The sequence below is a fragment of the Bos javanicus genome, chromosome X (assembly GCF_032452875.1).
Source record: "Bos javanicus breed banteng chromosome X, ARS-OSU_banteng_1.0, whole genome shotgun sequence".
Taxonomy (NCBI): Eukaryota; Metazoa; Chordata; class Mammalia; order Artiodactyla; family Bovidae; genus Bos; species Bos javanicus.
The window spans coordinates 121,304,325-121,326,792 of NC_083897.1; the positions used below are offsets into that span (position 1 = coordinate 121,304,325).

Genomic DNA, 22,468 nt, shown 5'->3' on the forward strand with positions numbered 1-22,468 from the left:
TTTACTTTATTTTGCTCTATTTCTTGATCCCAACAATTTTTCTACCGACATACTTTACTTTTCTAAAGTAACACCTATTCCAATGTCATGTTACCCATTCCAAATCAAAAAATAAGAATGAAAATGTCCCACTTTGATTCACAAAATATAGAAATTCCTACTTGCAAACTTGATACACAGCAATAAATGTATAAACAAGTGATACATAAATGTACTCAGAAGCTATTTAAACCGTCTATTAAAACAGACAATATTTGAAAAATAATGAAAAGAGAGAGACAAGGACAGAGACAGTGATACAGAGAGACAGTTAGAGAAATAAAGATCTCCAAATTACCACATAAATAGGAAAATAAAGATGGTACACATCCATGATAAAGGAAGTGATATCCAGGGAGTTGCGATGCTATAAGGTGGGGGGTAGGGGGGCAGGGACAGCAGAAGATATGGACTGTCAACTCCACTGAGCAGAGTGCAGCCCTCAGAAGAGGCTGCAGAGAAGAACTAGTCAGCAGGAGGTCAGGTTCCAGAGCTGGAAGGACACACTGGGGAAGTCTGGGGCCAGGAGAGGAGAGAATGCTGTAATGGTGGAAAGAACTGGAGCTAAACAAAATACTAGTTTCTGGACAGAGCTAGCTCTCAGTAGGATCCTAGGAAAATGAAACCCAGGGACAGTTCCCACATACTGATCTATTCTCATATTCACTCTCCCCTTCAGTAGACTTGCTTTTAGCACTTTAACTTCAAGGGCCTTTTTATTATTTGAGATACATAGTGCAAAGAGAAGTGAATTAAGAGACAGGTCTGCCCCAGGCTGGGAAGAATGAAACAGTATGGCCTGTGGACAAATTCAGACCAGGAGTCTGTTCCCAGCTCTGCTAATAACCAGTCTTGTGAACTTGAGAAAACTGTGAGTTCTTCATCTGCTGAGTTTGGTAAGCCCTATCTTGTAAGATGGATGAAATGTATGTACCATATATAAATCACATGGCAAGAGGACCAGCAAATATCACCCAATAGTTAAAGAATAGCAGTAATTTATATTATTTTGATCTCAGATGATACCATTTACCTCCCTTGGAATGTTTAACTCAGGAAATTTCAAATATGTAATTTTCTTAGAAAAAGAATACTGAATCAACCAAAAAGTCTCTCTAGCTGACAAAACTAACTTTACCCATTTGAGCATTTAATTTAGGTATGGAGTTGTTGCCCCTAGCTGGGTACAGCTCATGCTCCTAGATGTGGTCTATCTAGGAGATTAACCCTACCATCCCTTCCAGGTGCCCTTGCATCCAAACCAGCTCTGTTTACATTCATTACACTCTCGTAAGAAAGCTATCCCTCAAGAGTTTGCCAAACTCTACTTAAGATAACCTAGTTAAAATGCCTTTATAATGGATCAGACCCTGGCTCTCCCAGTTTGGGGCAAACAGTGCCAGCACAGTGGTTTCTTGGCATCTCACCTAAGGGGAACGTCTCCATTATTTTTCAGAAACTCCCAGGAAATAATGTGCCTACAATACCTAGTTTGCACACTGTGTTCATCTGCACTAGAACGAGAGCAAAGGACACCTTCCTTTCCTGCCCCTGGTGGAGATTTTTCTATAGTTTATCCACAATCCCAAAATAATTTGTAGCAGCAGTTTGCCATTATAGACCAGATGTTTGTGTCCCTGGCAAAATTCATGTGTTGAAGCCCTAACCACTTTCTCCTTCCCACCATGTCCATGTAATTGTATTTGAAGGTGAAAGTTTAGGGAGATAATTAGGTTTAGATGAGGTCATGAGGATGGGGCACCTATGATGCAATCAGGTATCTTAGAAGAAGAGCAATAGAGACCAGAATTCTCTCCCTCCATCAAGTGAGGACAGAGAGAAGGTAGCCAGAAACAGAGCTCTCACCAGGAACAGAATCCACTGGCACACTGATTGTGGCCTTCCCAACTTCTGTAACTGTGAAAAATAAATGTCTGTTGTTTAAGCCACCCTATCTATGGTGTTGTTACAGCAGCCTGGGCAGACTGATACAGGGTTTTTTCTATCAGCTGTTGGAAGGTTTGGCCTCTACTCATCACTTCAGGATCTCAACTACCCCACCACACAACAGCAATGAAAATTACATTCCAGTGAGGACTCATAGTTTCCTAAAGTCCCAAACTGCCTTACTCAGGAAATTTACACTTAACTGCCATCACCCAGTGGCAAAGAATCCTCCTGCAATGCAGGAGGAACAGGAGATGTGGGTTCAATCACTGGGTCGGGAAGATCGCCAGGAGGAGGGCATTGCAACCCACTCCGGTATTCTTTCTGGGAAAATTTCATGTACCAGAGGGGCATGGTGGGCTATCATCCATGGGGTCACACATGACTTAAGTGATTGAGCAGCCAGGCAGGCAGGGCCATCATAAGGAATACCCTCCACTTCAACCATTCTTTTTACTTTATGTATAAGTCATAGAGAATATTTCAGTATCTTACTCATATGAGTGTAACTCATAAGCTCTAAAATTCTGTGAGTAGAGGCTGGGTTTTCTTTATATTAGCATCCCCAGTACTAGCACTGAGCCTTCCCAAGAGCATATTCTCAATGTTTGATGAATAAAAGAGCCAATAAACACAAGGTTACTTTACTAGCATTTTACTTCTCTTACTTTCTTGAAGCAGCTAAGGAACTCAGAGCACAGATCAATTACTTTAACAAAGCTAAAGACTAAAAGGAACAAGAAAAACTAACACTGACCATATTTTACTTTTTTTCTATTCCATTATCCTAACTATTTTACTATGGGATTCTTTCACATTTCCAATAATATAATCCCTATTGTGATGTTATATTTTCCTGGCTCGGGGTAAAAACTTCACATACTTCCTTATGGGTGGGATGATAATATTGAGCATGTCCCTGGGAGGTATACTGACTTTGACAGTAGTGTCAGGCCTGGCTGCATGCATGCCTTGGGCTTTCTCTTCTTCATCTCGCAAAGCTTCTTCATAATAAGCAGGGAAGTCACTGGGAACAGCATCATTGACCTTTGCCAAAAATTCCAGGACTTTCATCTTGCTGGTTTCAAGATGTGCTTTGGGGCCCCAGAGAAACTCATAAGGTGGAGGATCACTGTTGGCAACCTGGTGGTATTCCAGGTACTTCAGCCTCACTAAATCTTTGGTGATGAGCTTTCTGGGCTCTCCATAGATAATGTGCTTTCTTCCAGCATATACTCGCATCGTACCCAGGTATTTCCAGATGTCTTCCTCAGGGGCACAGTTGCCCTTCAGGAAGATCATACCCAGGAGATTCATAAGGACACCAGTCTTGGGTAAACCCCTTCTGCCACGCACCCTCCCATTGTTGGGGAGTTTCAATTTGCTGACCAGATTATAGCAGGGAACAACTGAGTCGACTTCCTTCAGATCTACTGCAAAGACTAGCTCAGTGCGTTCAGAGGCTCTCTTGAGAATCTCAGCAAATCGGTCATGGTGGCTTTGGTGGATAATCTTCAGGATGTCTTCCTTCACCATGAGCTGCTTCATTTTATACTTGTACAGAAGGAACTGCTCCAACAAGCTAGGTTTCCTGGTTAAACAGTCAGTTCCTGGGGTCTCAGTGAAGGGTGGGACCTCATAGGCAAGTGCTGTATACTTTTATTGGCCATCAAATGCTTCACAAGATCTAGTGTAAGAAAAGAGAGCAGTAGTGGCAATGGTCGGTACTCTTTGACGCTCCCGGGAAGTGCTACATGACTCAGCACCAGGCAGACTCTGGGTAATATCTTCACACTGAAGAGAGGAGGTAGTGGACTCCTCTTCTGCTGTTGCTATGGCCTGAGCACCACCACAACTCTGGGTCTTGCCTTGGGCTTGGGGACATTTATCACCACCACGGGCCTTACTCTTCTTACTTTGAGGCATGGTCAGGGACAGCAGGAAGGAGTATAGACAGGAGCTCAGAAGACGTGGGCACCTGGAGGAAGGAGAATAAGATGCTGTAAGCACCTCAGCAGGGAGATTCCACCTTGGCTTTAACCAAAGCCACCTCTGCAGGGTCCTTGGGGGCACTGGTCGAGGACCTCTCAAGGCTTCTGTTTTGATCAGCCTGTCCCCTGAGAAAACTGTACAGGATATTACAGCCTTAGAATGCAGCCTGCCAACCCTGCTAGGGGTATACTATGGTGACAGCAGGGGCTGGCAGTAGGGAGCCTCGCTTCTGGGTTTGAGGGTATTCTCAGTTTATAGTCAGGGTCATCATACTCATATAGTCAATTGTTGGCAGGTCTAGAGCCTCCTCTTTTCTGATGCTTTGAAGCTGACACCTCAAACCAAAGTCAGCAGTTCCCTGACACCCCAGAGGAAGAAGTGAATTGGTTCCTTAGCCCTTCTCTCTGTCAGAGGATACCCAAAAGAGAGCTATGTGGAACCCACTCCTTTAGGGATGCTTGGGTCCTCAGTTCTCGTTAAGGATGCTCACCTGGTCTCCAGGTGGTACCTGGTATACTTCCCCTCTGCTGACTGGTGGCTGCAACGTCATACTAACCTCATACTCTTCTCTCTCAGATTTGATGTGGATTGTCAGCCTCAGTCTGACAGTCCTGCCCTGAGCCTGCAAGTTCCGAATGAAAAATGTGGGGCCTAGATTTTTTGTGATCTATTGTCACTCTGCTTATTTAACTTATCTGAAATGCCAGGCTGGATGAAACACAAGCTGTAATCAAGGTTGCTGGGAGAAATATCAATAACCTCAGATACATACATGACACCACCCTTATGGCAGAAAGCAAAGAAGAACTAAAGAGCCTCTTGGTGAAAGAGGAGAGTGAAAAAGTTGGCTTAAAACTCAACATTTAAAAAACTAAGATGATGGCATCCAGTCCCATCACTTCATGGCAAATAGATGGGGAAACAATGGAAACAGTGAGAGACTTTATGTTCTTGGGCTCCAAAATCATGGCAGATGGTGACTTCAGCCATGAAATTAAAAGACGCTTGCTCCTTGGAAGAAAAGCTAAGAGCAAACTAGATAGCATATTAAAAAGCAGAGACATTACTTTGCTGTAAAGGTCCATCTAGTCAAAGCTATGGTTTTTCCAGTAGTCATGTATGTAAAAGGTCAGTTTTCATTCCAATCCCAAGGAAAGGCAATGCCAAAGAATGCTCAAACTACCTCACAACTGCACTCATCTCACACACTAGAAAAGTAATGCTCAAAATTCTGCAAGCCAGGCTTCAGCAGTACGTGAACCGTGAACTTCCAGATGTTCAAGCTGGTTTTAGAAAAGGCAGAGGAACCAGAGATCAAATTGCCAACATCCACTGGATCATCAAAAAAGCAAGAGAGTTCCAGAAAAAAACATCTATTTCTGCTTTATTGACTATGCCAAAGCCTTTGACTGTGTGGATCACCACAAACTGTGGAAAATTCTGAAAGAGATGGGAGTACCAGACCACCTGACCTGCCTCTTGAGAAACTTATATGGAAGTCAGGAAGCAACAGTTAGAACTGGACATGGAACAACAGACTGGTTCCAAATAGGAAAAGGAGTACATCAAGGTTGTATACTGTCACCCTGCTTATTTAACTTATATGCAGAGTACATCATGAGAAACGCTGGGCTGGAAGAATCACAAGCTGGAATCAAGATTGCCGGGGGAAATATCAATAACCTCAGATATGCAGATGACACCACCCTGATGGCAGAAAGTGAAGAGGAACTAAAAAGCCTCTTGATGAAAGTGAAAGAGGAGAGTGAAAAAGTTGACTTAAATCTCAACATTCAGAAAACTAAGATCATGGCATCTGGTAGCACCACTTCATGGCTGATAGATGGGGAAACAGTGGAAACAGTGTCAGACTTTATTTTTCTGGGCTCCAAAATCACTGCAGATGGTGATTGCAGCCATGCAAGTAAAAGATGCTTACTCCTTGGAAGAAAACCTGTGACCAACCTAGAGAGCATATTGAAAAGCAGAGATATTACTTTGCCACCAAAGGTCTATCTAGTCAAGGCTATGGTTTTTCCAGTAGTCATGTATGGATGTAAGAGTTGGGCTATAAAGAAAGCTGAGCACCGAAGAACTGATGCTTTTGAACTGTGGTGCTGGAGAAGACTTTTGCAAGTCCCTTGGACTGCAAGGAGATCCAAGCAGTCCATCCTAAAGAGACCAGTCCTGGGTGTTGATTGGAAGGACTGATGCTGAAGCTGAAACTCTAATACTTTGGCCACCTCATGCGAAAAGTTGACTCATTGGGAAAGACCCTGATGCTAGGAGAGATTGGGGGCAAGAGGAGAAGGGGACAACAGAGGATGAGATGGCTGGATGGCATCACCGACTCGATGGACATGAGTTTGAGTGAACTCCGACAGTTGGTGATGGACAGGGAGGCCTTCCGTGCTGTGATTCATGGGGTTGCAACGAGTTGGACACAACTGAGCGACTGAACTGAACTGTATGGATGTGAGAGTTGGACTATAAGAAAACTGAGCACCAGAGAATTGATGCTTTTGAACTGTGGTGTTGGAGAAGACTCTTGAGAGTCCCTTAGACTGCAAGGAGATTAAACAAGTCAAAACTACAGGAAATTGGTCCTGAATATTGATTGGAGGGACTGATGCGAAGGTGAATACTTTGGGCACCTTATGGGAAGAACTGATTCATTGGAAAAGACCCTGATGCTGGGAAATATTGAAGACGGGAGGAAAAGTGGACGACAGAGGGTGAGATGGTTGGATGGCATCACCAACTCCATGGACATGAGTTTTAATTAAGTGCTGGGAGTTGGTGATGGACAGGGAAGCCTGGCATGCTGCAGTCTGTGGGGTCACAAAGAGTCAGGCATGACTGAGTGACCAAATTGAATTGAACTGATTCAATGATTGGTAGTCCTTTCAATCTTTCCTTTGACCCTTTGCATGGTCTGGGTTTTCTGTCTTCCTGCCAGCCTCTGCTGAAACAACAACCCAGTAACATTTGAGGGTTCCCCCACTTTCCCATGGTCTCTAAGGCTGAGAATAGCAGATGGATTCTTTTGTATCCCATACAACTCCTGGAAAGATCTGGAAATCCTCCTACTGTGGGGGAATAAACTACCCCTTATAAATAAAATCTTTCACTCACCCCACATGCTGCCTTCCTGCCTCTCCCCCTGCCCGCCATCCCTTCACCATTCCATCCTCGAGATACTATAAGAGAAAATGAGTGTCAGTCATCACATCACCAGTTGCACAGACACGCCAGGCTGCCAGCAGGGCAGGAATTCCCTCTGTCCTCACATAGGGCCTTCATCCCAACTCCTGGCCACCCTAGAATGCTTTTGTCTGCTATCTTGAGGCCCCTCCCCTAAAAAACCAACACCCTCACAATCTCAGAGACCCTCCTCAAAGAAATCAGCCTGATCGTCCTGTTTGGGTCTTCCTAAGATTGACGGAACCACAAGTCCTGTGCCACTTCACTGTTCTGGGGTGGAGGTCCCCTCAGACCTCACTCAGAGTTGCCTCCTCAAATTCCTTCAGGGCAAGGTGGTCGAGCTCCTAATCTATCATATAGAAAAGGAAGGCTCACCTCTACCTGACTGCCATGCTTGGGTCCTCTGAGAGCAACAACCAGGGCCTTGTTCAGACTTTGCACCTGAATTTCCTCTCTCAGACCCTTTTTAGGGTCTTCTTCCCCCTCTAAACTGGGGCCACCCACTTCAACCAAGGTCCTCACCTCCCGGATAGCCTCTGGGAAGGAATCTTCCTCCACCAGAGCGTCAGGGCTTTGTGGGCGTGATTACACTCCCACAATTACACTCAATTACAATTACACTCAATTACACTCAATTACACTCCTTTCAGGACCTTGGGCACTTCCTTCTGTTACTGTCCTTACAACGAGGTCCTCACCTACTTGAGACCTTCCTTGTAGGAAGCTGCCTGATGGCACAGGTCTAAGAGTAGGTACGGGGTTGTCCTTGCAGGATTCCCTAAACGATTGGGTGGTGTTCTCCAGTCCTGCACCCGAGTCCTGTCTCAGATCCTGTCTCTTTAATGAATGGCTTCTTTGTAAAAGTCATATCCATGCAAATTCCTAAGTACCATCTCCACTGTGAGTCTTAAGGGCAATGGGTCTGTGTCCCAGGAATGATGTAAGATAGAGAAGCTGAAGTGCCAGGTAGAGGACTTAGATTGGAGTTGAGCTTTCAGAGAACAAAGCAAAAAACATGCTGATTTCTTTCTTCTCTTTACCACCCAGACTTGGCTTCCGATACAACTTCTATTCTATGAGACTTACATACTACAGAAGTGGGCTGAGCCTGATAATTTCATGAGATTCCCCTATTTCATGGTTAACTGACACTGCACATATAAATGATCATATTGTTACCAGGTAGTAAGCTTCTTTTCATTATTCATACCCCTCACTTATTTGGGTTTTCTTATTGCCCTGGTTATGCATTTCAATCCAGTACTTTGGGCACACACTGCTTTTTATTTTTATTGTTCCTTCAATCACCTGAAATATATTCAAGAATAGAGAGAAGAAAAGTGAGTAAAAATACACAAGGTCAACTTCAGGGTGGGAGTGGTAGACAAGAGTGTGCCCTAGAGACATTGAGACCAGGAGTCTAGTCTAGCTCTGTTACTTACCACCTTGTGAATATGAGAATAATGCAAGTTCTTCATCTGCCGAATGAATTTGATAAACCCTAACTTGTATGACTGTGTTATTTGGAAGGAATGATGTTAAAGCTGAAACTCCAATACTTTGGCCACCTCATGCAAAGAGTTGACTCACTGGGAAAGATCTGATGCTGGGAGGGATTGGGGGCAGGAGGAGAAGGGGACGACAGAGGATGAGATGGCTGGATGACATCACGGACTAGATGGACGTGAGTCTGAGTGAACTCTGGGAATTGGTGATGGACAGGGAGGCCTGGCGTGCTGCAATTCATGGCGTCTCAAAGAGTCGGACACGACTGAGCGACTGAACTGAACTCAACTGTATGACTGTGGGAATGTATGTATTGTGTATAAAGCACCCATCAAAATCTTGGCAAATATTGCATGTTTCATGAATGGCAGTTAATATTTTTACCTAGACAATATCACCCTCCTGTGTAGGAATGTTTTCTTAAATCCAGCATATGTCAGGGGAAATGCAGCACTCTCAGACAGAACAATACCAAATCAGTCAAAATTTTGCTTTAGCAAGTAAACTTAAGTATCTTTTCCACGTTAGAGCATTTATTATTTAATTTTGGTGTGGAGGTTTTCTTTTCTTTTCTTTTTTTTTCCCTACCTGGAAGCAACTCAAAGTTCCTGGAATTTTGTCATGTACCAACTCTTTTAGTCCTTTCCAGTTTCCCTTCTATCTAAACCATGTCTATTTTTATTTGTTTCTTCCCCACCAAAATCTAGCCTCCTCTTTGAATTTGCCAAATTACTCAAGATAACCCAATTAAAATGCTCTATTAGTGCATTGGGATTTGGCTCTACCAGTTCAAGGCAGAAAGAGTCAACAGAGTGGCTCTTGTGCATCTCACCTGTTGGGGCTCAATGCAGGTTGCACCAAAATATGCCACAGTGACATGTTGATTACCTTGTATTCAGGTTACTTAAGAAAAGGCCATTGCAGGAGTAATATTTTGACCCTCTTTTCTGTCTCTCTGAAAGCAGGAAATGTGTCTGTCATATGAAAGATGCACTGCCTGCATCTGGAGGTAGAAGAACATCCCGATAGCCAAAAATAGAGAATTCAGTCAGAGAAGTCTGTATACACAAATGTCTTTAATTTACTACCCCAAGCTCAAATTCTGTTTAGATTCTTCACTAATTGAGCCCTCAAAACTTACGTTTATTTGTCCTGTCCATTCCTCAAGAATGTATTGTTTCTAGGTATGAACCATATAAAAGCTGCCTGCTTTGGCCACTTCTTCAGGTCCCATTTCTAAGACACCCTCATGCACATGAATTACAATTTGTTTCTTCTTCTCCTGTTAATCTGTCTGTGTCAATTTTATTATTAGTCCAATCACAGGAACCCAAGAGGCATAGAGGCATAAATTTCTCTCTCCCTGACAGTTGGCAAGCCAGCCAGGAGGTTTCTCATCCTGAGACTGCTGCTACTGAGAGATCCTGGGACATCTGACAAAGGCCGCAGAAGGTAAGATGTCTTATCATGTCAGTCTCCAGATCTCTGCCTTCAAGGTCTGATGCGAGGGAAAGTAGTCAGAGTCCCTTTTTTTCTCTCTAAATTTAGATTAGCAGGAGATAATATTTGCGTAGCTAGTTCCTTGGACTTAGGGAAACTTAGGGATTCTTTTCTTCTCAAACATGGTCACTGTTTTACTTTGTCTGTTGTGTCATTTGTCATAAGGAGCAGGAACCATAGGGCAGGACAGCAGGCATAGGCTCTATAAGCCTGCTGTTCAAGCCAGCCTCACAGAGTGATGAGTTAGCAATTCTCACCAGACCTGCGTCTATTTAGACAAACTTTGCTGTGGTTCCCGTAAGTAAAAACCAGATGAGACTTTACCTTCCATCTTCTTTTATATCTTGAGAGCTCATCATTTTGTCCAGTGAGAATATTCTGTCTGATCTCTGCCATCCAGGAGATACATTTACTGGGGTATATCTGGTGGCTTGTTGAATAGACTGGAGTTCCAAGACATGAAGTCACCAGCAGCACTCCCTTTGTCTGGTTGGGCCAGCTCTCAGGGGGTTTGTCATAAGGGGTCCTGGTCCATAAAGGGCATTTGTCATCTCAGCTTGTGTTTCTTGTTAGCACTGGAAAGCCTCATGCCAGTAGTGCCTGCCTGGTGTCATGAATTAGTGAGCTTATGGCTGGAGTGCCCCACGTTTTGTGGGACACTACAGAGCTTGTTTTCACTACATCATTCATACCACCTGTAGCAACAAAACGCTTTTACTTTTTTGACTAACTCTGGGAATGAACTTTCTGGATTTTGTGAGGGGTACATACTCTCTTGTATTATGTTTCTTGCATCTTTGGTTAAGCAATAAAAAAAAAAAAACTTACTGGTTTGAGTTGCTGTTTGAAATTAATATAAGAGCCTACTTACCAATTGCCAGATGATGGATCCTTTAAATTGGCTGTATTTAAAAGGAAAACATTTTGTGGGAGCTGTCATCATAAACATCTGTCATATTGATACTTATGTGAGGATCAAATTGAAAGGAAAATAAATTATGACTGCCCTTAAGACATTCCTTATTATGATGAAAGAACTTAAACAAAAATCCAACAAAATTCTCCTTCTTAAAAATAACCCTGCTTCCTCAGTAAATTTTCAGGACCTCCTACACATAATCTCAGAACAAATCAGCTGGAGCCAAGGGCTAACAGAAACAACTGTCTTTGTCTTGTACATATAAAATCAGAAATACGATTCTAGAAGCAAGTCAAAACACACCTAACTTGACAAGTCCCAAGGCTTTGCCCATCCCTACTAAAATGCTTGTAGATATTATAAATAACCAGGGTATTAGAGTAAAATTTTCCTTTACTTAAGGAAAAAATTAATAGCAATTACTCAAATACTTATGATAATAGACAAATATGCTCCAAAACTCCTAGGAGAAAACACATTTTCTGTCTCTGCCCCTTGAAGTTATAAATTCTGTCATGTCCTTCAAATGTTAACACAGGTCACAGCACCTGAGAATGAGTCTGGGTTAGCTCAGTCTGTAGAATTAAAAAAAAAAAAAAAAAGGGACCTCTTTAAACACATACTGCTAAAACACCCCCTTGCCTAAACAGTCTCTTTAAAATTGCTTGTCAAGGGAAAATACTGGTCTTAAAATTTTCTCCACAAACAAAGAAAAATACTTTAGCCATCTGAATGAGTATACTTAATTAATTCCAGTTGTTATTTATAAACTAATGAGTTTTGTACTGTGCCTGATTCATGACTAAAGTTTTACAATGAAAACTTTAAGCTAATTGTCTGTCTGTATGTCTATATGTATACATTGTAAATATCGTATCTTTCTACTTCCAGATTATGTTGCCAAAATCATATTTGTAAAAGAGCTCTATTTAATTGGCTTACAAAAACTCGTGCTTATATAAAAATTCTTAAAGTTTAAGAAACACCAACCCAAATATTTTTCAAGTTCACATGAGCTAGAATAATCTTGAGTAAATAAAAGCTAAATTTAAGCTTACTGGTTTAATATGGGTATATCTTCAGAGTTAGCATAAAATAAAATATGGATAACCAACTTTTGTTCTACTGGGTTTACTAGTCAAATGAGCTAATGTCTCTGTTGCAACATTTGTCGGGAACAAACAAACAAAAAAGAGTCAAAAGGTCTTAAGATAATGACTAAATGCTTTAATGAGATTTTCATGAGGAATCTAAGTATGATTATTAAGAACAAAAGAATTAAATAGATATAAATGAGATAGGACTTTCTAGGTGAACTTTTTAACAATAATCGTTTGTGATATGTCTACTCAAATTGTTTCCTAAATCTCTTTGGTAATTTATACTCTTAGAGTTTGGCTAAGTTAAATTAAGTGATGAAAATTTGTTGACTCTCTGGTCATTTCCAAATAAGATAAAATACTAAAACACTAATTGTTGAACAAGTCTAAGTTTGCATATATTTCACCTGTTACTACAAGAGACTAAGTATGTTTTGGTTTATTAATAAATGTACCTTATGCTTTATTGAAAGATTATTCTATATATTTCTGGAAATTATAACGTGTATTTTTAAGTTTGCCGAGCCACAAAATATTAATACAATTAAGAAACAAATCGCCAGTCCAGGTTCAATGCAGGAAACAGGATGCTTGGGGCTGGTGCACTGGGATGACCCAGAGGGATGGTATGGGGTGGGTGGTGGGAGGGGGTTCAGGATGGGGAACACATGTACTCCCGTGGCGGATTCATGTTGATTTATGCAAAACCAATACAATATTGTAAAGTAATTAGCCTCCAATTAATATAAATAAATTTAAATTTAAAAAAAGGAAAAAAATTACTTCTTTATTTTCACTAAAAAAATTAAAATTAAAAGGATTAAGAAGTTTAATATGTGGTTAAAGCTACTGAGTATAATAACAGACATAGAATGTGTTTGGTGGTAATAAAAGTTATATGGTATGGAGATGTTTTTGTTAAGGAAAAAGAAAGTCGTTTTTTGTAAGGCTGCTGCTGCTGCTGCTGCTAAGTCACTTCAGTCATGTCCGACTCTGTGCGACCCCGTAGACGGCAGCCCACCAGGCTTCCCCGTCCCTGGGATTCTCGAGGCAAGAACACTGGAGTGGGTTGCCATTTCCTTCTCCAGCGCATGAAAGTGAAAAGTGAAAGTGAAGTCGCTCAGTCGTGTCCGACTCTTAGCCACCCCATGGACTGCAGCCCACCAGGCTCCTCCATCCATGGGATTTTCAGTAAGGCTGGTTATTCCCAAATGGGAAAGAAAACAAGGCACAAACTAAAATGGACATAGAAAATTGTAAGTTTTGTGAAAAAATAAATCTTTGGAAAGGAATTTTATATGTGGTCAGGAATAAATAAAATTGGGATCAATTTAATTAAGTAAATGAGTTTAAATATCAAAAGTAACCTGGTATAAAATTGGAATTTGGTTTTATCTCTGTTAAAACGACAAACTGTATTTTTTCTATGAGTTTGTTCTTAGTAAGAAGAAATTATTAAAGTTTTTCTTTACCTTAAAGGAATCTGACTATATATATATAGAGAGAGAGAGAGAGAAAGAGAGAGAGAGTAATCTTGTTTTATCTTTATCAGACCATGATTGCTCAAGTAAACCTAGTCCTCTGGATGTTAAAAGAGCTAAATTTTATTCAGAACCTCACAATAAACTGTGGAAAATTCTTCAAGAGATGGGAATACCAGACCACCTGACCTGCCTCTTGAGAAATCTGTATGGAGGTCAGGAAGCAACAGTTAGAACTGGACATGGAACAACAGACTGGTTCCAAATAGGAAAAGGAGTACGTCAAGGCAGTATATTGTCACCCTGCTTATTTAACTTATATGCAGAGTACATCATGAGAAACGCTGGACTGGAAGAAACACAAGCTGGAGTCAAGATTGCCGGGAGAAATATCAATAACCTCAGATATGTAGATGACACCACCCTTATGGCAGAAAGTGAAGAGGAACTCAAAAGCCTCTTGATGAAAGTGAAAGAGGAGAGTGAAAAAGTTGGCTTAAAGCTCAACATTCAGAAAACGAAGATCATGGCATCCGGTCCCATCACTTCATGGGAAATAGATGGGGAAACAGTGTCAGATTTTATTTTTCTGGGCTCCAAATTCACTGTAGATGGTCACCGCAGCCATGAAATTAAAAGACGCTTACTCCTTGGAAGGAAAGTTATGACCAACCTAGGTAGCATATTGAAAAGCAGAGATATTACTTTGCCAACAAAGGTCCGTCTAGTCAAGGCTATGGTTTTTCCTGTGGTCATGTATGGATGTGAGAGTTGGAGTGTGAAGAAGGCTGAGCATCGAAGAACTGATGCTTTTGAACTGTGGTGTTGGAGAAGACTCTTGAGAGTCCCTTGGACTGCAAGGAGATCTAACTAGTCCATTCTGAAGGAGATAAGCCCTGGGATTTCTTTGGAAGGAATAATGCTAAAGCTGAATCTCCAGTACTTTGGCCACCTCATGCGAAGAGTTGACTCATTGGAAAAGATCTGATGCTGGGAGGGATTGGGGGCAGGAGGAGAAGGGGATGACAGAGAATGAGATGGCTGGATGGCATCACTGACTGGATGGACGTGAGTCTGAGTGAACTCCGGGAGTTGGTGATGGACAGGGAGGCCTGGCGTGCTGCGATTCATGGGGTCGCAAAGAGTCGGACATGACTGAGCGACTGAATTGAACTGTACTGATAACCTATATTTGCCTATGAAGTCTTTAATTGTTATTTTGGTTAAATGGATAACTAAGCATTTTTTTCCCAGTGATCTATGTGACTAAGTGTTCTAAAGACTCTTTGATATTTTTGACAAGCATCCTCCAAATCAAATTCTACATGTCTTTTTGACTTAGAAGTAGCTTTGAGGTATATTTCAGAGGGCCCCTGAAATATCTCAAAGATTTGTTCTCTCTCCTTATAAAAAGAGACATGTGTACCCCAATGTTCATCACAGCACTGTTTATGATAGCCAGGACATGGAAGCAACCTAGATATCCATTAGCAGATGAATGGATAAGAAAGCTGTGGTACATATATACAATGGAGTATTACTCAGCCATTAAAAAGAATACATTTGAATCAGTTCTAATGAGGTGGATGAAACTGGAGCCGATTATGCAGAGTGAAGTAAGCCAGAAAGAAATGCACCAATACAGTATACTAACGCATATATATGGAATTTGGTAAGATGGTAACAATAACCTTGTATGTGAGACAGCAAAAGGGACACAGATGTATAGAAGTCTTTTGGACTCTGCGGGAGAGGGAGGGGGGGCATGATTTGGAAGAATGGCATTGAAACATGTATAATATCATATAAGAAACAAATCGCCAGTCCAGGTTCGATGCAGGATACAGGAAGCTTGGGGCTGGTGCACTGGGATGACCCAGAGGGATGGTATGGTGAGGGAGGCGGGAAAGGGGTTCAGGATTGGGAACACATGTACACCCGTGGTGGATTCATGTTGATGTATGGCAAAACCAATACAATATTGTAAAGTAATTAGCCTCTAATTAAAATAAATACATTTAAATAAAAAATGAACTAAGAATATTGGTTATATGAAATTTAACCATGGGAAGCATTGCCAAGTAAGAAGGAATGTTAAACCTTTTTTATGTTGTGTCTGGCTTACCAGGTGGCTCAGACAGTAAGGAATCTGCCTGCAGTGCAGGAGATCTGACTTCGATCTCTGGGTCAGGAACATCCCCTGGAGAAGGGAATGGCTACCTACTCCAGTATTCTTACCTGGAGAATTCCATGGACAGAGAAGCCTGGTGGGCTACAGTGCAAGGGGTCGCAAAGAGTCAGACACAACTGAGCAACTCACACTTTCAGACTTGTATGGATGTGCATAATAAGTGTTTCAGGAATTATTAGAAACTTTTGGAAGTCTTCTATGTCCTGTAGTAGAATGTTGTCTGTCATCAAAATTGAAGCTCACACTAAAAGGACTAAACCCAAGTATCAGAGAAACACTGAAGCTGACTTGTATGTACAGGCAGAACAACAAAAGAATCTGTGAACATTGTGGCACATGTAGATAAAGTCCATTTTGCTTCTGCCAAAAAAATTGACCCTTCCTTGCCACGCTTTTGCCATCCTGATGTCTATTTAATATGGCACCAGTCAGCTCCCACATTGGAGAAAGTAAGTGGGTAAACAATAGCTTTAAATGAAATAAATAGTTGGGGCTATGAGAAATTCAAGATGACCCCTTGGTTTCTCCCAGCTTTCTAGCAACTCTTTCCCTGACCATCATTTAAGATGACTCAAATTATAGACACTGGTAGGAAGATTTTTATAAAATTGTCCAAAGTCTACCAGCAATGTCTATCCTGCCAGGTCCATAACTCTGGAAAGGAAAGGAAAACAGATTTTTGCCCCAGAGGCCTCAGACCTCCTTTCCCTGGACACTTTGAACACCTGCAACAAAATTTCATTTATTTGCCGCTTAGTATGAGTCACAAATATTTGCCACTTAGTATGAGTCGCTTAGTATTGCCACAGCCAGTCCCTCCCATCAGGAAGCTTCCACAAGCCTCTTAACCTTATCCATCAAAGGGCAGACAGAATGAAAACCACAATCAGAAAACTAACCAAGCTGATCACATGGATCACAGCCTTGTCTAACTCAGTGAAGCCATGTAGGGGCACCCAAGACAGACAGGTCATGGTGGAGAGTTCTGACAAAACATGGTCCACTGGAGAAGGGAAAAGCCAAGCACTTCAGTATTCTTGCCTTGAGAACCCCATGGACAGTATGAAAAGACACAAAGATATGACACTGAAAGAGGAACACCCCAGGTCAGTAGGTGCCCAATATGCTACTGGAGAAGAGTGGAGAAATAATTCCAGAGACAATGAAGAGACAGAGCCAAAGTGAAAGCAACACCCAGTGGTGGATGTGACTGGTGATGAAAGTAAACTCTGATGCTGTAAAGAACAGTATTGCATAGGAACCTGGAATGTTAGGTCCATGAATCAAAGTAAGTTGGAAGTGGTCGAACAGGAGATGGCAAGAGTGAACATGAACATTTTAGTAATCAGTGAACTAAAATGGATGGGAATGAGCAAATTTAATTCAGGTGACCATTATATTTACTACTGTGGGCAAGAATCTTAAAGAAGAAATGGAATAGCCTCATAGTCAACAAAAGAGTCCAAAATGTAGTACTTGGGTGCAATCTCAAAAAGTACAGAATGATCTCTGTTCGTTTCCAAGGCAAACCATTCAATACAACAGTAATCCAAGTCTATGCCCCAAAAATTAATGCCAAAGAAACTGAAGTTGAACAGTTCTGTGATGACCTACGAGACCATCTAGAACTAAAACCAAGAAAATATGTCCTTTTCATCATAGAGGCTTGGAATGCGAAAGTAGGAAGTCAAGTGATACCTGCCTGGAGTAAGAGCAAGTTTGGGTACCAGGCCCAAGGACAGTGTCAAATGCCACCCAAGTGTTCTTTGGGTATGCACAGCCTGGGCATACTCCTTGCAGCTCTTATGACACAGTGAGCTGATCCAGATCTTGCCCTGTGGGTCATGGAAAGAGAACAAAGCAGAGAGTGACAGCAAGCAAGTTTTCATGGGAGAGATAGGGTGAAAGTCAGGGGTCTCCAGCCAGCAGTTTGGGCAAGACCACTGGAGTTCACCATGGCAGCAATCCTAGTCACGGTACCAAATATGTCACTGGTAAAAAGAGATTTCCTCAGTGCTTGCCCTTGCAAAGAAAGGGAAGGACTCTGGGCTAGTGCACATCAGGGGACTTGTCTGATGAAGGTCACTTTATCAGTCTTGTGAACTTGAGAAGACTGCAAGTTATCCATCTATAAATGGAGTCTGCTAAATCCCATCCTGCATGAATGCTGGAATTCATGTATACATATAAAGCAGTCATACTGATTAAGAAACACTGGTCTTTAATTTAATGGTGGTTATGATTATTATGAACCTCCAAAATACCACCTTCCTATCTGAGGTTATTTTTATCCAGTAGATAGCAGAGACTATGCAGTGCATTGGGACAAAAAAATAAATATTCTTAAAAGAGCTAAATTAAGGCAAAGTATATTTTATTTTTACCAAAAAAAAAAATAGAGGAAATAAGGCAAACTACAAATTAAAAGCTTTTTCCTTTATATTTGCCTAATTGTTTTTTGGTTTTTCAATATTTTCTGTGGTCATGTTTCACATTACCATGAAAATCTCTCTTTCAGCGACATATTCAGTTCAGTTCAGTTCAGTCGGTCAGTCGTGTCCGACTCTTTGAGACGCCATGAATTGCAGCACGCCAGGCCTCCCTGTCCATCACCAACTCCCGGAGTTCACTCAGACTCACATCCATCGACTCAGTTATGCCATTCAGCAATCTCATCCTCTGTCGTCCCCTTCTCCTCCTGCCCCCAATCCCTCCCAGCATCAGATCTTTTCCAATGAGTCAACTCTTTGCATGAGGTGGCCAAAGTACTGGAGTTTCAGCTTTAGCATCATTCCTTCCAAAGAAATCCCACTTCCAGGTAATAAAGACAATACAGATGGTTCATGAATTTCTTTTACATCTACCAAAACTGTAACTTTAAAAATCCTAAAACAGCAATAAATAAAACTGGAAAATCATTACCAAATCAATATTCTGAAGAAAAAGAATCTGGTAGAAGTAAAAGTATTCGATAAAAATGAAATAAATAACATGCAGAAGTTACTGGTTTAAGTCAGGAAGAAAATAGAGACCAAAACATGGTTTGCTCGACCCCTACTAACCTGCACTATCTAGGAGCTTGACTACTCTTTGAGAAAACTCTATTCCAGTGTCATCTTACCTTGTGTAGATGGTGAACAACATATTCAATACATTCAATGTGTTTTACATATACCCAACGTATGGCTTATAAAACTTTAAAACAGCAAACAATGTGATTTATATGATTAATGCATTTGTATTCTGAAGCACAATAAACCTTATGAAAAGTAATTAGTATTTGAAAATACTAGACTCCTCCCTCATTGCCTTAATCTAATTTAAATCAACTTTCAATAGATATTTCTCCTATGGATAAAGGAAAAAAAGATATATATTTTGTTAAAATGAGTTGTACCTAAACTCCCTTACTACATAAAACTGTAAAAAACATACAAGTTTTGTTCCCTCCACCCTATTACTCTCTACTATTTAGAAGCTTGACAGCTCTGTTCCAACACAAAAGGGAAGAAAGTGTCCGGGCATCCTTCCCTAGATGTGAGAGGAGCTGTAGGACTTGGCCCTGGAAGGGGCACTGGCTTTAGCTGTCATTGGAGCCCTGGCCACACCTCTCAGCCCTGCTCTCTCCGCCTGATCTCTCAGACCCTCATCATAGAGGTCTGGGAAGGAAGTCCGGACGGTGTCTTGGATCTTCGCCAGCACCTCCAACACCTTCATCTTATTAGTTTCAAACAAGCTCTCGGGCCCCACAGGAACTCGTAGTATGGAAGATTGACATTGGGTACCTGTCGGTACCTCAGGTACTTTTTCTGCACCAGATGTTTGGTGATGAGCCTTCTGGGCTCCCCAAAGATCCAGTGCCTCCTCCCAGTATAGACCCCCAACACACTGAGGAATTCCCAGACCTCCTCCCTGGTGGCCCGGTTACCCTTCATGAAGATAATGCCCAGGAGCACCATGAGGAACCGGACTTGGGCAGACCCCCCTCATCACTCGGACCTTCATCACCCCCGAGGTTGAGCTTGTTGATGAGGGCATAGATGTTCCTTCTATGGTCGACTTCCGTCAGCTCCAGGCCAAATACCAGCTCCATATGCTTAGTTAGAGGCTCTCCTGAGGATTTCAGGGATGTGCTGCCTATACTTGCTGCAAACGACCTTCAGCAGGGCCTGCTGTGAGATGGGCTCCTTCTTGGTATACTTCTCCAGCAGGAATTCCATAAGCATGCTGGCCTTCCTGGTCAGAGGATCTTTTCAAGGGCTCTGAGTGGCAGGGGCTGCCTGGGAGGCACCTGCACTTTCCTCCCCTGGGCCCTGGGCACCTTCATCAGATCCTGCACAGGAAGGCCCTGCATCAGGAGAGCTAGGGACCATGGCTCCCTGAAGCTCTTGGTGATCTCCAGTAGCAGGGGAGCCTGGGGGAGAACCCTGAGGGACAGATGAGGGGGAAGAGGAGCACTCCTCTTTGGGGGCTGCAGCAGCACTGGCCAGGGCCTCTTGGGGACACTGAATGTCCCCCTGGACCTTTTGGCATTTCACACGGGCATGGTACTTGTTCCTGTGCCTCTGAGGCATGGTGACACAGGTTATGGATGACAGGCGCATGCAGGCTGGGTGGCAGGCAAAGAGGGCACCTAGAGGAGGGACAAGCAGATGTTGTGAGCAACTGCAGTGAGGAGATTCCTCCCTGGCTTGAACCAAAGCCGCCTCTGAGGGGTCCTTGAGGCCACTGCTCTAGGACCCACAAGTCTCCTGTTCTCCTGGTGAGCCCCGCCCTTGAGACCGCTGAGTAGGAAGTGAGAGTGATCTCTGGGGCACAGCCAGACAGCCCTCCCTGGGCATTAGAGGGAGGCCTGTGGGGCTGGCAGGGGAGGCAGGTCCTTTCAGTTCACATTTCAGAGTCATGATGAAAAATGGGGTAAGACTCCCTCATATCCCTCCCGTCCCCAAACCACCCACCCTGTTCCCTCTCTTGCTTTGAAGTTGATGCTGCCACCTTCCCTGTCACCCCAGACGATGAGAGCAGGGAATATACAGGCCTCCAATGAAGGGATCTGGGACCCGCCCTTCTGCTGTCTGGAGGCTGCCCCTTCACAAGCAAGCTGCAACCTCCCGTGGCAGACCACCGCCCCCGTCCCCGTTTTTGGCTGGGAGGAAGTGCTGGCCACAGGGGAGGGTCCTGAGTCAGCCGTGTGATGCGGAGGATGGTCATTACCCTGACTCCCCCTGAGCCCTGACATCCTCCCTCTGCTGACCTGCTGCCAGCCCTTCTGAACGAGGTCCCCTCTTCCCCGAGTGTCCCGTGTCAGTGATCGCAGGCAGGGAGCCCTCAGACTTTAGAACTGCCAAGACGCTGACCAGTTGCTCTCCGGCCAAGTAACACTGGGTAAGGGATTAGGCGTTGCCACCAATCTGGGGTATGGAGACACAGTCCCCCAGCGGGTCCCTCCTTCACTCCACAGAATCCCGGATTTCCCTCTACTGAACAAAGCCAGGGTCCAGCAACCCCTGGACCCAGGTTATGTCCTGAGAACCTGTGTGCATAGCCGATGGACATTGCACCTGGCCCGAGCCTCCAGGCGTAGAGCAGGTGGGGGTTTGCCGGGGGCTGTGAAGTCCCCTCTTTTAGATGGAAAAGGTGTTGGGAATGCCAGGGCGTATCTTTGTAACTATCCAGTGCATTTGTAACTCATGTCACCTCCGACTTGGACCCCTGATGAGACCTCGGACTCATCCCTCTGGTCACAGCTACAGCAGCTCTCAAAGACAGCAGCCCTCTCAAAGATGGCATCACACCCCAGCGTGGATAGGGTGCAGTCACTTCCTATCATGTGCATCTGGGCTCCAAGAGGACAGCAGGGGCGGGGCCTGGGTGGGCGGGGTTCTGGGGGAGTTTCCGGCAAGAGGGGGGTTGTGTTCCCTTCTTTGACTCATAGTGGCTCCTGGGACGTCCCTGCTGATCTCAGTCAACTGGCCTCACTCCTTGCCTCTCACTTCTCTCAGTAGATCAAGCAGGAAGAATTTGTGAGCCCGAGCCTGAAAGCCTTCCTGGAGCTGCTGAGACAGACAGTGAGGACACTCTGGGGCTCCTTGTGTGCTGAGTGATGCTCTCTGTCCTCTATCCCTGTCTTCCCCTGAATGTAATGCTACGTTACGTCCCATCTGCAGACCTGAGGGTAATGCCTCACCTGGAAGATGTCAAATCCCCAGACTCCTGGTGAGAAGTGTACCAGCATCTCATCTGGACGCTTCTGCCTAAGGCTGCCGCAGGTAAGATAAGCGAGAGGCAATGATGGGAGAATACCTTCTGTGGTGTGGAACCCCTCACACTCACTCAGGATCTTCATATTGACTGCAGGCAGAGCCTGTAAACCCTTCCCTTTCTGGTATAAAATCACCCCTGTCCCCAACCATGCCCCACACAATCCCAGCACACAAAGTGAAGGGGCTCCTTAGCCTGACGGTTCTCACTATGGGCTCTTAGTCGACTGCAGGGGCATTGCTCAAAAGTCCTAAGATGAATTTCTGTCCTTTTGTACAATTACTGTGATACAAGCTTTTCTCTTTTAGTCCATGTGTGACAGTCTCTT

The 22,468-nt window shown here is 43.3% G+C and overlaps 2 pseudogenes; both read right to left on the bottom strand.

Annotated features, from left to right (window-relative positions):
- Positions 1-2,935: 2,935 nt before the first annotated feature.
- LOC133242693 (melanoma-associated antigen B5-like) lies at positions 2,936-10,547 on the bottom strand (annotated as a pseudogene).
- An 8,863-nt stretch (positions 10,548-19,410) lies between these two features.
- LOC133242694 (melanoma-associated antigen B17-like) lies at positions 19,411-22,225 on the bottom strand (annotated as a pseudogene).
- Between the last annotated feature and the right edge of the window lie 243 nt (positions 22,226-22,468).